This window comes from Cebus imitator, unplaced genomic scaffold (assembly GCF_001604975.1).
Source record: "Cebus imitator isolate Cc_AM_T3 unplaced genomic scaffold, Cebus_imitator-1.0 Scaffold227, whole genome shotgun sequence".
Lineage (NCBI taxonomy): Eukaryota > Metazoa > Chordata > Mammalia > Primates > Cebidae > Cebus > Cebus imitator.
The window spans coordinates 1,440,262-1,460,382 of NW_016107542.1; the positions used below are offsets into that span (position 1 = coordinate 1,440,262).

A 20,121-nucleotide genomic window follows, 5' to 3' on the forward strand; every position below is an offset into this window, starting at 1 on the left:
AAAAAAAAAAAAAAAAAGTAAAAATGTCATACATCCTGATTCCTTTGTAAGAGCTTCTGATTGACATCAGGACAAAGAGAAATGTATTAGCTGAATTTCATATGCTTGTATAATGGCGAATGGGTTGAAAAATGAATATTATTATTTACTTAGCTCAAACCATTTTACTTTTCTTCCATTTGAATTTGCATATCTGATGCTTGTTTTTTTAATAGCTGCAACAGCCCTTATAACCAAATGTTAAAATAAACTTAACATGCAATCAGATCTTTAAATCACAATATCACGAATCAATCAATATGTAAAATTATATAACACTATAGGTTTTTGTGTGCCTTTAGTGAAATATATATAGATTTTTAAAGTATTGTTTATTTCATTCTTATCTCTTATTTTCTCCTTCTTTAAACCCCTTTATTTTTCATATTATTGCACTAATACTGACATAGGCTACAACATGGATGAGTAGAAGTACATGTTGACTAGAAGTTTACCTTTGTTTTTTAAAATAATGTTTATGAGGTATGATTTACATATAATGAAACATTAATTTTAAGTGTGTAGTTCAATGTGTTTTAATACATATATATGCCCATGTTTGTAACCACCACCGCAATCAAGATATAGAAAATAGCTATCCACTTAGGCCAGGTGCGGTGGCTCGCAATTGTAATCCCAGCACTTTGGAAGGCCGAGGCAGGTGGATCACGAGGTCAAGAAATTGAGACCATCCTGGTCAACATGGTGAAACCCGTCTCCACTAAAATACAAAATTAGCTGGGCATGGTGGTATGCACCTTCAGTCCCAGCTACTCGGGAGGCTGAGGCAGGAGAATTGCTTGAACCCAGGAGGTGGAGGTTGCAGAAAGCCAAGATTGCACCACTGCATTCCAGCCTGGTGCCTGGCAACAAAGCAAGACTCTGTCTCAAAACAAAACAAAACAAAACAGAAAAACAGAAAATACCTATCCCCCTCAAACTTTCTACATGCCTCTTCATAGTTCATCCCACCCCGCTTTACCCATCCACCATCCCTCAGCCACCACTGATCTGCTTTCTGTCACTGTAGATTAGTTTTACCTGTTTGAGGATTTCACACAAATGATTCACACAGTATATGCTTCTTTAGATTGGCAGAATGTTTTTAAGATTCATCTATATTGTTATGTGCATAGATAGTTCACTTTTATTGCCTAACAATATTCCATTGTTTAGATTCACCACAATTGGTTTATTCTTTCATTTGTTAAGAGACATTTGGGTTGTTTCCAGGTTTTCAAGTACATATCTTTTTGTGGACATAAATTTTTATTTCTCTTAGGGAAACACAAAGGAGTGGAATTGCTGGGTCACAGGGAGTGGGTGTTTAACTTTATGAGAAACTGCCCAGTAGTTTTTGAAAGTGTATCATTTTCTATTTCTGCCAGCAATATATGAGGGTTCCACTGTCCCCATATACTTGTCTACTTGCTTATTGTCATTCTTTCAAATTTTAGCTATTCGTGGGTATACAGTGGCATCTCACCTTTTTAACTTTGGAGAATGTTTCTAACATACATAAAGTGTAAATATGGTAATACACATATAGCTTCCAAAATAAATCACTATGTATTTGTTGGCAGGATTGCCCCAAATGTTTCACTGGTCATGATACACAACCAAACCCTTGCAGATGGGTATACAAATAGTAATGTCCAGGTCATTGCTTTAAGTGCTAGCTGCCACGTACTTAGGAATTTGTTTTATCAGACACTACAGCTGAAGGTTTTAAAGTTTAAGATGTTATATTTTTGAGGAGTTTAAGGAGAAGAAAGAATTTCCTGCTTTAACTTCTAACTTTGGTCAGTGCTAGCTGAGGCTCTCTGTCCACTGGGGTAGTGAGAAGATTTTGCAACGTGTTTTTGGTCCAGTATTGCACCCTGCAGTGACAGCTTTAGATTCACCCGTGATTGAAGTTCATTTGCACAGAGGGTTCCCCTACAGAAAAACACATTTCCCCTTCCAACACTGCCCCAGGAGCAGCTGGGCCCCAGCAGTTTCTTGGGCACTTTACTTGCCATTCACACTAAAGTTTAAGGACACTCATCTGTCATTTCATGACTTGTTGGCAGAAAAACAACAGTGCAAATACCAAGAAACTTCAATAGTAAGTCAGTTTCAAGCAAGTCAGATGCCCCGTAATATGCGCAGTGCGATAGTTTAATCAGAGAATCATGCGGTATTATCCCTTCTGCCTGAGAGGAGAAGACTTTTTTTTCCTTTTCAGGAAAGTGCTTTTCAGATAGCTATTAGGTTGTTGAATGAGGAACTGCACAAAAGAAATGCTGGCTCCTTGTGGTCTTTCAGATCATTAAAAAGTAACCCAGGTGGCAAAACCAGTTATCATTTTCTCAGCTACAGTAGATAAAAGAGCAACATTGGACACCAAACTGTGGCTACATGATGGCAAAACCATCAGCCCAGAGCAAAAGAGAGTTCATCAATGCCATGGAAAATAAGGAGTCAAAGTGATTACTTGGCATTGTGCAGGCGCCAACCTGTTGATTTGACTGATTTTGCATTTCAGATGTTGATCTAGTTTTGAAGTCTCATACACCCAAACTCACTGATCCTGTTTTTCTCTCTCTTGCAGCACCTTGTACATACAGGGTAAAACTCTTGAGGTACCCAGCTGGCACAGGAAAAGTTGGGGGGGGAGTGAGGCCAATTCCCTGTTAGGGCGAAAGGAGTGCTAAGACATCATTAGCAATGATTAGTAGTCAACCATCTGAATGCTTTTGAGTTGGGAATTATTAAGAAATAATTTTTAGGCAGATAGAGAGGGTAAAAAGAGTTCTTGATAAGGCTTTTTCTTTTAATAAAAGCAATCCCTGAACCATATATTTTCTAACAGAAAATGGTTTGAAGGGCCAGGTTGGCAAGCTTTGTTATGCAAATGTCAGCCATTAAAACAGTCCACTCAATATGGCTATTCCTGCCTCCTCCTCCTTATCACCAGGTGTGCCAAGAGTCATGGCCACCTCCAAATAACACCATGTATTCAGAACATCCTGGTGACTCATATTTGCATATTAAAGGACAAGGCAGGAGGGCCAGGTTTTTCACAGGCTACGTAAATGACACACCTCATCAAAACCAATCCCCTGGGCCCTATGAAACCAGACACCGCCACCTCCAGCATCCCAACATAAACAACCACTTTTCTGCTGCGCAAGGGGTGTCTCTTTATTTGAGTCCCCCCTCCCTCTGTCTCTTTATAGGGGAGCTGTTTTCTTCTTCCTTCCTTCTTTCTTGACTTATAAGCTCCCCATTCCGTAAAACCATTCCACGTGAATCCATGCATTTTATCTGAATTGGCATGAGACCAAGGACTGTGGTATTCCTCCAGTCATATCAAATTATTTATCATTGAAGCCATATCAATTATTTAGTGTGCTTAAATTATAGTCCGTCCCAACATTCCTTCTCTTCTTGCCAAGAAAACCTGAGACCTAATCACAATCCCCCTAGAATGTGTGGCTGCCGCAGTAGAAGACTGCGTTAGATCAACAAACATTTTCTCTAAACGTGCTGCTTCTCTCCTCTAATGCCCAGAATCAAATGGGTCCTTAAATAGGGCCCCATGACAGCAATGCAAAATCGTGGCTTCTAGGAGCAGATGGGTAAGAGAGAACTAAAGGAAAAAAGTGGGTGGCTGAGAGAAAGACTTTGGCTTAAGAAAAGTAGATTTCAGAAGCTGCAAAGTGAGCTAAGAAGTTGCTTGAATTGTGGTTTAAATACTGAATTGACAGACACGTCAATGTTGGAAATGAGAGCAACTTCCCATGGCAGAGATGTCTTTGTCTGTCTGTGCTGCTGTTACAAAATACCCAAAACTGAGTATAAAGAAAAGAAACTTATTCCTCCCAGCTCTGGAGTCTGGGTTGTCTGAGATCTGGGTGCCGCAGGTTTGGTGTCTGGTGAAGGCCCATCCTATATAGCTAGCTCTGTCTAGGCGTCGGTGGAAGGGATGGATAACGGTAAAAGGGGATGAACACTGTGTCCTCATGCATCAGAGAAGTGAAAGGGCAAAAGGGAACACCCCAAACGAGTTGTCCCCAGCCCTTTTCTAGGGTACAAATACATCCATAAAGGCAGACCTTCATGACTTAATCACTTCTTATAAGGTCTTCCCCACCTTTTATGCCATCACAATGGAATTTAAGTTTCAGTAATGAATATTGGGGGCACAGATACTATGGCAAAAGGAAAAGCAACTGTGGATTTGGACAAAACGTTGACTTCTCTAGGCTTCCTCTGTTAATTGAGGAAATTGGATCTCAGCTTCTAAAGTTTTTTCTTGATCTCCTTCTGCAAACAAAAGTTGATCCAGAAGCCCAGTAAGTAAAACAGATAGAAGAGGTATTGTTCTCAAGGCAGAGGTTTTGGGGAGGTAGGCTTGCTGTTGCTGTTCAAGGTCCCTTAACTCTCTAACTCAGTCCTGGAAGAGACTTCTTGTTGCATCTTTCAAAAGCACTGTGGTAAATTATTTTTAAGGATTGTTTTGGTTTCAATTTTATATAATCCTAATGGTTCTCAAAGTGTGATCCCAGGAGCATCATTATTAGACATGCAAATTCTCAAGTGACTCCCCATACTTACTGAAGCAGACACTCTGGAAACAGAACCCAGTAATCTGTGTTTTAAAAGCCTTTCAGGGGATTCTAGTGCACCTCTTTGAGGGCCATCGTGTTGCTCCCTGATGCTAAAGAGTTGTGTTCCTTCTGAACAGTTGCCAACACTGAGACCATCCAAGGAGAACTGAGTAGACAGAAGTGAGTGGGACAGGGACTTAGGAACAACTGTGAATTCCTCCTGTGGATCCGATATCAGAGAGCTGCTCAAGACACTGCCCTGCTAAGTCTTTGGATCCTTCGAGAAGAGGAGGAAAACAAGTACAGCATCAGCAGCTGTAATGTTTGGGTTTTGAAAAGCAGTAACAAAAGACATTTTAACATGCAATTGAAACAACATACTCTTGAAAAAAAGTGCTCTGCATGGCCCAGTGCTTCCCAGTACTGCCTAGTGATTTCCTTTCCACAGTATTTGTTTGGTTAATTTACACAGACATATGGATGAAATGAGGCCCCATAATAATGTTGATGATAACCATTATAACAATTATAGCACTAGCTAGAGAATGGCAGGCACTGTGCTAATTTTATATGGGTTTTCTCATTTAATCCTTATAATATCCTAATGAGGGACTATTGTTATCTATAATTTTATACGTTAAAAAAAGGCGGTAGGGAAAGGTCAAGTAACTTGTATCGTAGGCAGAATAATGGCTTCCCAAAGATGCCCACATCCTAATTCCTGAAAACTGTGAATGTATTATCATATAGACCAAAGGGACTTTGCAGATGTTATGAAAAATGATGAAATTGGGAGATTATCTTAGATTATCTAGGAGGGTGCAAAATGGTCACAAGAGTCCTTAAAAGAGGGAGGCAGGAGGGTCAGAATCAGAGAAGGAGATATGATAATGGAAGCAGAAGTCAGAGTGACGTAGCCACTATCCAAGTAATGTGGGCAACCTCTAAACACTGGAAAAGGCAAGACGCTGATTCTCCCCAGAGCTTCCAGCAAGAACAGATTTCTGCAACACCTTCATTTTAGCCCCATGAGACCCATTTCTGACTTCTGACCTCCAGAGCTGTAAGGTAATACAACTGTATTTTTTAAAGCTACTGTTTGCATTCATTTTTTACAGCTGCAATAGAAAACTTAATACATGTGTCAAGGTCACATGGCCATTAGGTCACAGGAGCAGGGATATAACCTCACACTGTCTGATTCCAGAACCTGTCCTCAATCTGAATCCTTGAAAAGGTATTTAGGAACCACCCTACAGGGAAGTGAGTGTTGAGTGAGGTGAAGACACATGGATATTCTCTCTGAAGCTGTCTTCTTTCCTCATCAATCACCAATCTAGCTATGAGAAGACTCTTTATTTCTTGGACGAGGCGTTGCAGCAAGCAGGGTCACATTCCACACGGATTACTTTAAACTCCTCCTCTAAACATACTACTAGCTGAATTTGCCAATGTAGAAGCGTTCCTCCTTGTGGGGCAGAACCGACTCCATGTTTAAGTGCTTCGTAATAGGTTGCTTGGTAAGAGAAAGATGGTTTTTCTCCTGCTTCCTGAATGAACTATCTAGGGGGATGGTGTTCCACTGGCTCATCAAACACATTCACTTCTTCACTTTCAAGAGAACCACCAGTCCCTGCTTACCTGGACATTCTAGAAGGAAGCAGCAAGAAGCTGTTTTCACAAGTCATGTCCCACCTGCATGATTACCTTCTCTGAGGTTCTTTCTTAACTGTCATGTGGGGATGGTATTGTTTGCTTCAAGTACTACACAGACTCTTCCTGAAGATCTATGAGTTTATAGATGTGGCAATGCTTTCAAAATTCAAAAACTTCAGCTATGCCAAATGCTTATTATTGTTTCCTTAACAGATTCCTTATTGCCACCTTTTAACTTCATTGTCAGTGCAAAAATAAAAAGTGTTGACAGGCTGGATGGAATCTTGTGACTCAGGCATTTGGTGTCTGTGGGAGAGTGAGGAGGAAGAAGTTAGCAATTGGAGACACTTAAGAAACTGGAGAAAAACCCTAGCTCAAAGAGTTGAAATCAGGATACATTCATACAGAAAAACTTCAAAGTATATGCTTTTTCCAGGGTTCAAGATTAAAAATGAGAAATGTCTTTCCAATAATTGGCCTTCAAAGCATTTATGAACATTATCAACACATTTAAGATAGGGAACCCCATGGGAACCTAAGTGTTTTCAAAAATCTCATTGCTGGAATTAAGACATGAAAAATGAAAAGAGGAACATTCTCATCCTTCAGGATCCAATTGAAGTCATGTATCTTTTCTAAAGGCTTCCCTAACCACCCAGCTCATAGGAATGGTTCCTTGTGATGGCATGGCATCAATCTCTGCCATTCATGGGCACTTGTGATTCACCGTGTGTAAGGAATTTTATTTGTCTGGAAACCAACTGGATTTTAAGCTATGTGCTCTATGTCCTCCCAGGGCTTAGAATAATACAGACTATATCCGATCAGGTGATGTATTCAATTTCCAGAAAGCTTCTGATGACAACTAAAGGACTCATAGCCTAACACCCTGTAGGTTTTCCTAAGCTTTTGATATCACCCTGCTTGCTCTCTCACTCTAGCTCTCTTCCTTTGATTTACTGTCGTCTTTTCTTTGTCCTCCATCAAGCTTCCTGTCAGTAGCCCGAAGTCAGAATTCTGGATCTTGATCTTGATCTTGAAGTACGTGCTGTGGCACTAGGCCAGTCCTTGCTTCTGGACTAAGGTACTCATTCCTCCAGCTGCTGGGAATATTGGCAGATGATGGCTCTCAGGTGGGTCATGTTCTAAGTGCTCCCTCAGCCCAGGAGAGCCACCTTACCCAACGTCACACTTCTTCCTCAGTGTGTGTGCATTAAAAAAATGTGGAATATAAAATCCCCCACCTCAAGGGGGTTCAACTTTGAAGAGCCACCCCAACTCAAAAACTCCTTGTGCAATTGGCTGAGTCCTTTAGTACAACTATATTGCAGCTTAACTGCCCCTCAGCCAATCTACCCTGCTTCCTCACTTCCTCAGAAGTGAGGCTCCTGAGAGCCCTTCCCAATATACTTCCCAATTACAAACCTCCACATAAGAGTCTGTTTCCTAGAGAAGCTGCTCTATGACAGATCTTACGCATAAATAAGAGAAGGACAAACAATGTCCAGAGCAAGGAGGATTGATGGAGGGCTGCCTCACCTAAAGTCAAGCCAGACCAATATGGCCACAGCTACCAATTCCTGGCAGGGAACACAGCCATCATCCTGGCCATCACATGCCAGAAAGGTGGAGTTTGGCTAATGTGGTCTCCATCATTACTGCCCAGTAGAACTTTCAGTGCCACTGGAAACATGTTATACATCTGTCCTGTCCAATGCAATAACCAATAGCTACTTGTGGCTACTGAGCACGAGAAATGCTACTGTGACCAAGGAATTTAATTTTTTACTTTTATTTTTTAGACAGAGTCTCACTTTGTTGCCCAGGCTGGAGAGCAGTGGTATGATCTTGGCTCACTGCACCCCTACCTCCTGGATTCAAGTGATTCTCATGCCTCAATCTCCTGAGTAGCTGGGACCACAGGTGTGTGCCACCATACCTGGCTAATTTTTGTATTTTAGTAGAGACAGGGTTTTGCCATGTTGGCCAGGCTGGTCTCAAATGCCTGAACTAAAGTGATCCGCCGGCCTCAGTCTCCCAAAGTAGTGGGATTATACAGGCATGAGCTACCATACCTGGCCAGGAATTTAATTTTTATTGTTAATTGACTTTATATTTAAATAGCCACACGCATGTAATGGCTACCACACTGCACAGAGCAGCTCAAGATGACGAGCTGCTTTACAGAGGTAGTGTCACAACAGCATCAGTTCCATATGCCTTTACTTCCACCATCTCATGATCTGGAAACCCTTGTTCTGACCCCTTAAAAATCATTCTAATGAGGCATATGTAGGAACTGCGAACTAGTGATGTCTAATTATAAAGTGGCCCAATAATAATTCTGAACATTGTTAAACCTGAGTGCCAAAGAACTTTGTTGTAAGTCGGTTTACAGCACAAAAATCTAGTAATAATCACTCACTTTAATTGTCTATTATCCTGGTGGTCCTTTAAGGAGATTCTCATTTAGGTAGAGAGACATAACATCTATCTGTGTATACATTTAAATTAAGGAATTCCCTTTCCTCGACTTCATACCTGTGTAGATTTGATGAATGCTATTTCTTTTCCATTTGGTCTCTATAATCTCAGAGACTTTGCTTTATGTTTCATATATTAAGAAAAGAAAAAAAAAAGAGCAAAGAGCAAGAGATAGCTTCCAGCTTGAGGTGGGCAGGTTCACAGCTTGGAGACCCCCAGGGAAACTTTAGCTCTGCCCTGTTCTTCAAACGGGAATGATATCTTATTACTGACCCAGAAATGTCACATGGGACCTGCAGTGAGAGCACGTAGCCACAACCTGCCAAGCTTGTGACCACTCCTGCAAAAACTGACCAGACATGCATGCCATACAGACAAGAAGTCGTTGGCATCAGCCTGCCTACCAAGAACCAACCCTTACAAAATCAGGCTGTTCTACTAAGTGAAACTGAAATTGAATTCAATGCAATTTGAAAATATTCTGTTTACTTAAAGCCCAGAAGCCTGCTGTGTGAAGAAGAATCCAGGGACAGGAGATGGTAGTTAAATTTGTACATTTTTCTTTCTCTTGCAATTTTATCTTTTCCGAGCAATTTAATGAAGACTCCAGAGAAAAGAATTAAATGTCTGCTGGTTCAATTACCAAATAATGAAAAGGTCGAAAGGAGCACCATGCACAGTGTGCTGAGCCGCTAGATCAGCCTATTCTTAGAGTAAAATTCTTTTCCGTGCTGTTCACAGTTGCATTTCGCCACCCACAAACTGTACAGATGAGTGTTGGTGTGAGAAGCAAAAACCACGAGCTGGTACAGATCGTCCTCCACAAGGTGAAAGGGCTTTGGCCCCTAGAGAGCATCTCATGACACCCACGCAGGAGCCACGGGCAGAGTAGAGGCCATGGATTTCAGGAGGGACTAGCCTGTTGTTAAATACACACTTTGAGAAGATTCTAATCATCCTTGGCGCTGAATACATTTTTAACCAGCCTGTTCTTAGGACTACATGTAGGGGAAGCCTCAGAAGCAAAACAGACTTGTGAGCAAGAATTTCAAGGGCTCCCACCAGTCCCTGACAGCATTTGGAAAGCCACCCCTGTCCCCAACCTGCCTCAGTTGTACACACATATCCTCTACAGAAGCTGAAGCCAAAGATAAACTGTGGTGCTTTGGAATTCATTAGAACTCTGGTTTTAATGCTCTAAAAATCAAGCCTCCGGGAGGCTGAGGCAGGAGAATTGCTTGAACCCGGGAGTCAGAGGTTGCAGTGAGCCAAGACCATGCCACTGCACTCCAGCCTGGGTGAAAGAGAGAGAATCCATCTCGAAAAAAAAATCAAGTGTTTTTGAAATACAATGTAAGGGAGGGAAGGCAGTTAAGTATAGACTTCTCTCACCTCAGCACCATGGTGACAGTCTCCCTGCTCATGCTGGGACCTCCCCAAACACCTGTTAACAGCAGCACTGAAAGACTCAACAAGCAAGTCATTGTATAGCTTCTTTTTCAGCTTTAAATGAAGTTCTCTTTTGGTTTATATAAGATAAAAGCCTCAGTTTTAGAAAATACACACTAAAATGCTTAATGATAAAGGGCTATGGCTATGATATATATAACTGACCCACAGAAAAAGTCTGTGTCTCTGTATCTCTGGACATATATGTGTTGTGTGTGTGTATATATATATATACACACACATATATATACATACATATATACACACAACACATGTATGTTTATTCCTATAAATACATGTGCTGACATGTGTATACACACGTGTGTTTTCATATATATTCATATTCATATATGTATGCATGTTCTTAAACATGTGTGATCATATACACATGTGTTCATATACATATGTGTATACATATTAATATTAATGTACATTTACATGGGGTGGGAAGGCAAACTAGAAAAAAATGATAAAGCCAACAGTGTGAAATGCAAACGCTAGGTGAATCTAGGGAAAGGGAATTTGACTAGTCTTTGAACTGTTTTTATTTATGTATTTGCTTATTAGAGATAGGGATTTGCTATGTTGCTGAGGCTGGAGTACAGTGGCTATTCACAGGCACGATCACAGTGTAGCTGCAATTGCTACGACTAGAGACAGGATTATGGCTCAGGAAGGTGACAATATCTCTAACTAACTTCTGCTTTTTTCCTTAAAGTACTATATCCAAAGATTTTAGATGTTTAAGGTTGTAAAAGTAAATAAAGTATCCCAAACCACTTTAAAATATATGAAAAACAAACTCTATGAAATAAACTCCCAAATTATTTATGCCACTCTTTTATTTTATTTTTTGGTCTCTTGTGTAAGATACAACAGGATCAATACCTTATTAAAAATCAAAGCTCTTTGAATATAGGAAGAGACCTTGATTATTACTGTTTCTCCCACATTACCCAACAACATAATTGTAGAAGGCAATTGAGCAAAGATATGAATAAATGAAAAAGCAGCACCCAAAACAAAGTTCTAAACACAACCCCTCACCTTAAAAATTTATTTTAAAATCTACTAATATCTAAGCAGAGGCATTTTTATCTGTGGAGTTCTCACTCTATATTTTTATCCTCCTCTTCTCTATTCTTTTTTAGACTTCTATATCCAAAGCTTCCTAGGGACATTAGGAAAGAGAAAAGGTAAGGTACAAAATGGAAGAAGGTATCTGCCACATACATAACTGATATAGGATTAATACCTGGAACATAGAATTCATTCCTACAAATAAACTAGAATTAGACAAACAATTCAAAAGAAAAATTGTCAAAAACCTGAGTAGGCATTTTATAGAATAGAAAGCACAAAAGGCCAAAATACTTGCAAATATGTTCAAAGTCACTAGTAAGTGGAAAAAACAAATTAAAACCACAAAGATCCTGTCATAACCACTAGATTGGCAAAAATTTCAAAGTCTGACATTATCGAAGTGCTGACAAAGACACAGACAATGGTACACATATACTGCTGGAGGGAATAAAAGTGGGCACAACCACTTTGGAAAACAATTTGGCGTTATGTATAGCAAAGTCAAAGGTATGCACACCCTATGACCCAACAATTCCACTCCTGAGAATGCCTGAGAAACTTCAGCAAAGACGCAGTGGAGACTGTGCAAAAATATTCATAATAATCCTTTTATAATGGAAGCCACCCAAAGTCTGCCAACAGGACTAACGATTTGAAGCATATCGTACCATGAGACACTCTACATTGTTTGTACATTGAAAATTGTATAAACAACAGCTGTATGCATCAACAAAGATGGCCTTCAGGAACACAATATTGGGTGAAAAGAAAAGCAAATTGCAGGAAAATGCATACGTTATGAGTCCATTCCTGGAAAGTTCACAAATGATGTTTTTAGGAATAGAAACGTGGTAAAAGTGTAAAGAACAGGAGAATGATAAACAAAAATCCACAGTAGTAACTATCTCTGTTCAGGGCAAAAAAGGGATGTGATCAGGACAAGGCACATGGGCTTTTAAAGAAAATGCTAATGGTCTACTTCTTAAAAGGGGAAGTAGACACACATTCATTGTATTGTTACACTGAACACAATATATATTTACAAATATTATGTGGTACATAGTCAATATTTAATAAAAAAGACATTTAAGAATTGGTAAAGAAAGAAATAATTGAAAATATTTGCTTCAGGACTTGCTGGAAGAAGAAAAGAGAATAAAACCAGCTACCCACCCATTAGGCTCTGACAATATTTCCCTCCAAACATGCCAGAGTTGTCTACTTGTCTCTTGTCCTCTTTGCTCACTTATGCCAAAACCAGCTATCACTCAGAGGTACCACTTGTCCGGGGCTGGAAGAGGGCTTCATGATGCTCATCTGAAGCAGCAGCCAAGCTTTCTCTCTATCTGTCATCCTACCCCTCATTAAAATTCAGGCCTCCTCCAGGTATGAATGACAAGCACATTACTCTGTTCACATGGGTGCACACATATCCAATTTCTGCAGTTTGATTGGGTTATTACATCCAAATATTACTGAAAGCCATTATTACCTGAATTTTGACTTTGACTTATTTTATAATATTTGTACACATTTCACAATGATAATAGAGCACGACACTTAAAACAAATTATCTCCCTGTCCTCCAATCAGAAACTGAAATCTTAAAAAGTACCTCGAAACACAGACACCTGTCTATTCCTCTGATTACAGCTATGTAGCAACAGCCCCTTAAACCAAAAGTAAAATTTAAAGTGAGTGGTGCAGCTACTGTCATTACAGTACTTAAAAAGAAAAAAAAATAAACTTAGCTGCAGTGAAACATTTCTCCTCACCCGGATAATTAAAGATAAAAAAACATTCATGTCTCCCTTCCTCTGCCCCCAGCTCCATCTGCCACCCAGTGGAGGGGAAGGGAGAAGGTTTTGCTACAATTTCAGTATCAGTGACATTTTTTAAAAAATTAGTTGTTTCATATCAATCACTACAGGGAAATCAGGCTTGATTGGCAGAAACACTCCAATAGAGCAAAAATTAGAGACTGGTTTCATTAGTCCATTTTCACATTTCTGGTAAAGACATATCTAAGACTGGGTAATTTATAAAGAGAAGCTTAATGGACTTAGTTCCATGTAGCTGGGAATGCCTCACAATCATGGTGGAAGGTGAAAGGAATATCTTACATGGCAGCAGACAAGAGAGAATGAGATCCAAGAAAAAGGGGTTTCTCCTTATAAAACCATCAGATCTTGTGAGACTTATTCACTGCCATGAGAACAGCATAGGTGGAATTGCTCCCATGATTCAACTATCTCCCACTGGGTGCCTCCCATAACACATGGCAATAAAGGGAACTACAGTTCACGATGAGATTGGGGTGGAGACACAGCCAAGCCATATTACTGGTTAAAAAAATTATTCCAAATGACCTGCTTGGAAGACTCCATCACTGGGTAACCCTGAAGTATACTAAAGACCTACTTAGTAACTACCTTAAATAATACAACCACTTACCTCAACATACCATGCTACTGAATTGGCTTCAACTGTATAAACTCTCCTAGCTCCAGCCTGTACAGCAAAAAATGACAGGATTCCTGATCCACAACCAACGTCTAGAACAATCTGAAAGGAAAGAAGACAAAAAACGCGTGAAAACACAAACAAGTATTAAAATACTAACTTTAATGTTTCTAGTGGTCTTACCTTGGCAAGGTTATGTAAGACTTGTTTTTCTTACATGTTAAATGGGGTTAATAACAACTACTCTTAGAGTTGGATGTAGAGATTAAACAATATGAAAGTATGCAAAGCATTTGGCACATAATTGGTGTTTCACAAATTATTGCTATTATTATGGTTCCTTTGTAACATGGATTGTTTTGAGGATGCTTAGGGCCAAGAGAAGTAGTGTCAGAAATGAGCTTGCTCCACCAATTCTATCAGCAGAAGCAAAAGAAAACGGTGGCTAGCAATTTTTGGAATGATATACCTATGTTTAGAAATCACTGAAGATAACTTGAAAAATTCAAAAGTGAGTCGTGTGCATTTTCACCAGGCCCCCTCCATCAAACTGGGGAGGTGTCTATGAAGGGTGGGAGCAGATGAAGGTAGTGGAGTGATGAAATTTTTCTTCCACTCTCTGTGTTCAGACATGGATCTTAGATCAAGAAAGCCACCATTCTGGCATAAAGAGGCCAATTCATAACCCTGCGTGCAAGGGGTGGGTGGTATGTGGTCAGCCCCTTTCCCCAGGCACTGCTGGAGCTAAGGCCTGAATCTCAGCCTGATTACTGAAATTTCAAGTTACTATATTTCTGTCTCATTGATGCCCTTTAGTCTCAGCATCTTTTGGCACTAGCTTTGAACAAGACATTTTACTTGGCTTTACCTCCTCACAATAACAATATGAGTAGACAACATTATTATGTCCACTTAATAGGTTAAAAAAAAAACCCTGAAATTCAGAGATATTGAACAACCACCTCAAGTTCAGCTGGCACTAAGTAGGGAGGCTAAGGGTTGACTCTGAACATGTCTGCCTTCATGCTCATGTTTTGTATTCTCATACATTGCTTACTGACATTCGTCCTCTATAAAACTGACATTTCAACACAGCAATAGCAATAGACAATGGTTGACAAGGAAACAAAATAGTATGTTTTGTTGGAAAACTTACAAAAGTTAAAAAAATTTATAGCAGGAAAAATTTGCCAAAAACCAGGAAATATTAAGAAGTGTGTGCGTGTGTGTGCGCGTACATTTTAACTGCAATATCACACTGTGATGACACAGATACTGTGCCATTATTCTAAGAGAACATGCTGTTAGTAATGGGTTCACAGTGCTCACTTATATTAATCTAGAGCTGTGGCTGTATTCCATACGGTTTCCTAGGGTTTGGGTAATTAGGAGCATTACCAATTTAAAATGTCACCCAGATTCCAAAATTGGCTATCAGGCTGTCTATACTTTTAGAAATATCAGTGTTCTCTTTTCCTCATCCTCCCCAGGAAATACATCATCTTCATGTGGCCATGGTCTGTTGCAAGAACACTCACAACTGCAATTTAAGGAACGGAGGCTGTTAAGTTAGAGAATGCAATCCATGGTCCCAAAGAAAAATGCACTACATTCAGAAGAAACTTTCAAGAACCTTCTTCGATTAAAAATACAACACCCTAGGTTTCAAGTTCAGCCCAAGGTATGGATGCAAAGTTAAGAGACAATGGAAATTACATCTGGGAACAGGTGACCTAGAAATGTTAAATGGAGTTCTTTATCTGAGAAAAAGTGACAGAGATGGGAGGGAGCCTTATGTGGTTAGGCTTTTGGAAAATGGGTCCATTTGGTAGAAGGATACATTAACAGACCCAATCCATATCTAGAGAAGTAGTTACAAATTATAAGCTGAGAAAATTTTCTAAAAATGCAAGCCAAAGTAACTTTAATCATTTGGCTATTTCAAAACAGAGTCTAGACCTTGAAAAAGAATCCAGTCTTTTGTAGCACTGTCCAGATAAGTCCATCTGCTGCCCACTTATGTGGATATTAAAAAATCTTAACAAGTAAATTTTCAGTCATACAATAGCAAGAGACAGTGAGGAAGTACCTACTTTTCCCTTCTCTACATAAACCATGCAACTTTGGAAAACAAAGCCTTGGAGGACCAAGGATAAATTCTATGGGAAAAAAAACTAATAGTCAAAGCAAATATTTAGGCTCCAATGGAAATATACTACCTCAGCCCTTTCCAGCTGTGGTTTCCAAGACTGTGGGAGAACAAAAGTCATTAACACAGGTAATTCCATTATGCCTTCTTACATAGTGCCTTAGGAAGTATTGGAGCAGCCTCTAATTGTATTTATTTGTTCTCATAGAGATGATATTGAGCTCATTTCTTATTCTACCATTGGTAGATCATCACAGAACTGGATATATTTCAGGAACTTGGCAGACATTAAGTTATACTTTCATGCTCTGGGAAAAAATATCTCCCCTCAGGCAGAGGCAAAACAGAGTAACTAAATCCCCTCGTATCTGTAGAGCAGTTTACAGTTTCCAAAGAATGTTTGCCTGACATTATCTATTTGATCCTCATGCCTCTCTGGAATAGAGAGTACATAGTTGTGTGCCCATTTTATTGATAAGCGGAGGCTCAGAGATACCAAGTAGCCAGCCCAAGTAGATAGCATGGCAGAGTTGGGGTGAAAATCCAGTGTTTAGTCTCGCTTTCTTTTTGGGCAGAAAAAAAAAAGAGAAATGAGTGGACTGTGAAGAGACGTAAATCTGACCATATCACAGTTCTAATAGTTCCCCACATCTGGAGGAAAAGGAGAAGGTCTCTCTGGCACGTTGCCCTTAGTCCTGAGCCATTTAGTAATGACTGACCTTTCTGGCCTCTTATTCTGTACCCCTCTCCCTTCTTCCACACACACCCTAGGCTAGGAATCATGTCACTTTATTTCACTCTGTGCTCCCTCATGTGCAATCTCCTGTGGCAGTGGCACCCATCACCCCATACCAAATGTTCGTGCTCTCTCAGAATGCAGCTCCCAGGAAGCAGCTGCCTACCCAAGACTACAGCTCTCCACCCCCTTTCATTTATATGCATGGCAACTGGAATGTGAAGCAAAGTGATGAGGGTCACTTCTGGGCCAAGGAGGTTAAGGGTCCGGCGTACCTTCCCTATATTGAAGATGAAAACAGCCTGAATCTCTGGATCACCACTTTGGGAAGACCCACTCAGAACACACTAGACATAGCATGAGCCAGAAATAAATTTTATTGTGATAAACAGCTGAGATTTGGGGATCGTTTTAGCAGTAGTTGACATCCACTGATCAGTACATTTCCCTTAGATAACATTCTCTCCTCTCATTTTTCTACCTGGGAAACATCCTTCAAGACCAAGCTCAAATCTCATATTGCAGGGATGCGTTCCCTGATTCCCAAGCTGGTGTAGGCTGGGCTCTCTGGCACCCTGCATGTGGCTCTCTAACAGCACTTATCACAGGATATGACAAGTGGTCCTTTACATGGTTGTCTTTCCTGCTTAGCCTGTGAGCTTACCAAAGACAGGAATCACATCATCTCTCAGTACCTAATGAGCACAGTAGGAAATACAAAAACCATTAATAATATTTGTTGCCTAAATGACTGAATGGGATGGCCCAAGATAGCAGTCTTTTAATTCCTGCATCGCTTTGAAATACCTTTGGAAAAGGCCTGTGTCTTTTGTCTGCCATTTGGACTCTGGGAATGCTCTTACATCACAAGGCAGCACCCAAAGAGGATGAGCTCAGTATGCCCTTGACTAATTCAAGATTCACAGCCTGTAAGGTTTCATTCAATCTTCCTTCTCTTCTGCAATCAGGCCCGTTTCTTATTTCTTGGCCTCCAGGTCACCCCATGCATCTGACACTTTTCACTCTTGAACTTCATGATCTCCACTCTTCCTTCTCGGCTATGATTGGAACATGATCACCCTTCTGCTTTCAGTCTGTGGTCATTTTCTTTTACCTGCTCAGTGACTATTGTGCTGGATATTTTCTATTTGCTTCTCCAGATCTATCCTCCACTCTTCTCATCCTGGTCTTTGGCAGGAGCCTGACCTGTATAGACTGTATCAATGGGCTTCCTCGCCACTGGATTCTAGTTGGGATAAGTCAAGAGAAATGACAACAGGAGATCAGAGGGAGTAAGGACGGTGAAGTCAGATTATTTATTCTTTTGGCTTCCTTTATTCTGTGTCTCCATGGATTGTGACTTTACCAAAAGTCACAGCTCTCGTTGGACTTCTATCTCTTACAGCTCTGATATTCTGTCTGGTTTCTAGTGACTACCCTTAGGTTCAGACATAAGAACAGTTCTACACTCTCGCTGGTAACAGAGGGCTTTACCATCCCTTCTTCATTCTCCTAACCCTGCCTACATCTTTGTAAATAGTCATGTTATTTTTAACTCCAAGAAATACCCTGTGTGATGGTTAATACTGAGTATGAACTTGATTGGACTGAAGGATACAAAGTATTCATCCTGGGTGTGTCTGTGTGGGTGTTGCCAAAAAAGATTAACATTTGAGTCAGTGGGCTGTGAGAGATGGACTCAACCTTAATCGGGTGGCCACAATCAAATCAGCTTCCAGCAAATACAAAGCAGGCAGAAAAACGTGAAAAGGAGAGATGGGCCTAGCCTCCCAGCTTACGTTTTTCTCTCGTGCTAATGATTCCTGCCCTTGGACGTCAGACTCCAAGTTCTTCAGTTTTGGGTCTTGGACTGGCTCTCCTTGATCCTCAGCTTGCAGACAACCTATTGTGGGACCTTGTGATCCTGTAAGTTAATACTGAATAAACTCCCCTGTAGACAGATAGAAACAGATATAGAGATAGATATAGACACAGACAGGGATATATCTCCAATTAGCTCTGTCCCTCTAAGAGAACCCTGACTAACACACTCTCTCATGTGTGCCGTCTCTCTCCTGCAGGGACCCTGGCTGTTAAACCAACTCATCCACAAGGTCACAAAAATCTCCATTGTTCGATCATCAGTGTAAGGAAGGTATGCTGGACCCTTCACCACCTGGCCCAGAACTGACACTCATCACTTTGTCTCACAATCCGTTGGCCATGCGTGTAGGTGCAAGGGGTTGGGGAGATGCAGTCTCGGCCAGGTCACAAACATCGCCCCTGGTCTTTGCTCTCCTTCCATGCTAAGTCTTCCTGTTGTGTACTTTCTTATTAGCATCTATTCATACTTTTTCTTCATAACATTCACCAGAATTATAACTTTTCATGCAATGAGTGATTATTTGATTAATATCTGCCCTCTCCCCTGGATAGTAATCTTCATTAAAGGAGAGACCCCATCTGTTTGTCACTGTTGAATCTGACATGTCATACAGGGTCTGGTGCACAGCGGAGATGCTCACTAAATCTTTGTTGAACAAACTGAATGAATGAAAATATCTCTCACTACTACAAATAGGGGACAGATTCATGATCAAGAAAATATGGCACAAATCTGTTATCTCGCTGAGAAGCCATCTTGTACCAGTATAAGTCCTCTCCAACCTAGTGAAATTAAGAACCTTTCAAAGGATGACTTTGTTTTGACCTTGCCATATTCTCCCTACATTACCATCCAGTTAGCTCTTGTGGACAGTCTTCTTCTAGACAGGGAATTCATCCTCAGCTGCCTGTTGGATATACAGGCAGTGACTACAGACATGGCTATTTTTTGGCTTATACAGGGTGGCACCCAAAAATGGTATGAAATCCCTAGGAGGACTAACTGGGAAAAGTTAACAACGGGTCCATGTAATCATGGGCAAATGTCCCGGGAATTTATTAGTAAGAAAAGTTTTTAAAATATTAGAAATAAAGTGTTATCATTTTGTTTGTACAGATTATTTTAATTACATGTTCTTGTGGTTTTCTGGTCAAAGAAATCCTGCAAAATGCTTAGACAGGGCTTATATAGCTCCAAGTGGATTCAAAACTATTCATTTGGATTTAGTAGGTTAAAAAGAATGAGGAATATCTAGATCCTTATGAAAGTATGGAACACAATTATCCTTAAGTATAAAAATAAATACAGTTGTCTGTTGGTATACACGGGGGACTGGTCCCAGGAGCCCCCTTGGATACCCAAATCCTTGGATGCTCAAGTCCCGTATATAAAATATTGTAGAAATTTGCATATGACACATGCACATCTTCCTGAATATCTTAAAGTCTCTAGATTTCTTATAATACCTAGTACAATGTAAGTGCTATATAAATAGTTATAGTACTATATTGTTTAGAGAATGACAAGAAAAAAATATCTGTACATGTTCAGTACAGACACAACCACCCATCTTTTTTCCAAA

General features: G+C 40.2%; 1 long non-coding RNA gene across 1 annotated transcript in view; it reads right to left on the minus strand.

Moving 5' to 3' along the window:
• Positions 1-13,877, minus strand: part of LOC108281453 — a 64,864-nt gene extending 50,987 nt beyond the window's left edge. Inside the window, exon 1 of the long non-coding RNA XR_001815998.2 lies at positions 13,761-13,877. This is a non-coding gene — a long non-coding RNA (uncharacterized LOC108281453). The remainder of the gene's footprint in view (positions 1-13,760) is intronic.
• Between the last annotated feature and the right edge of the window lie 6,244 nt (positions 13,878-20,121).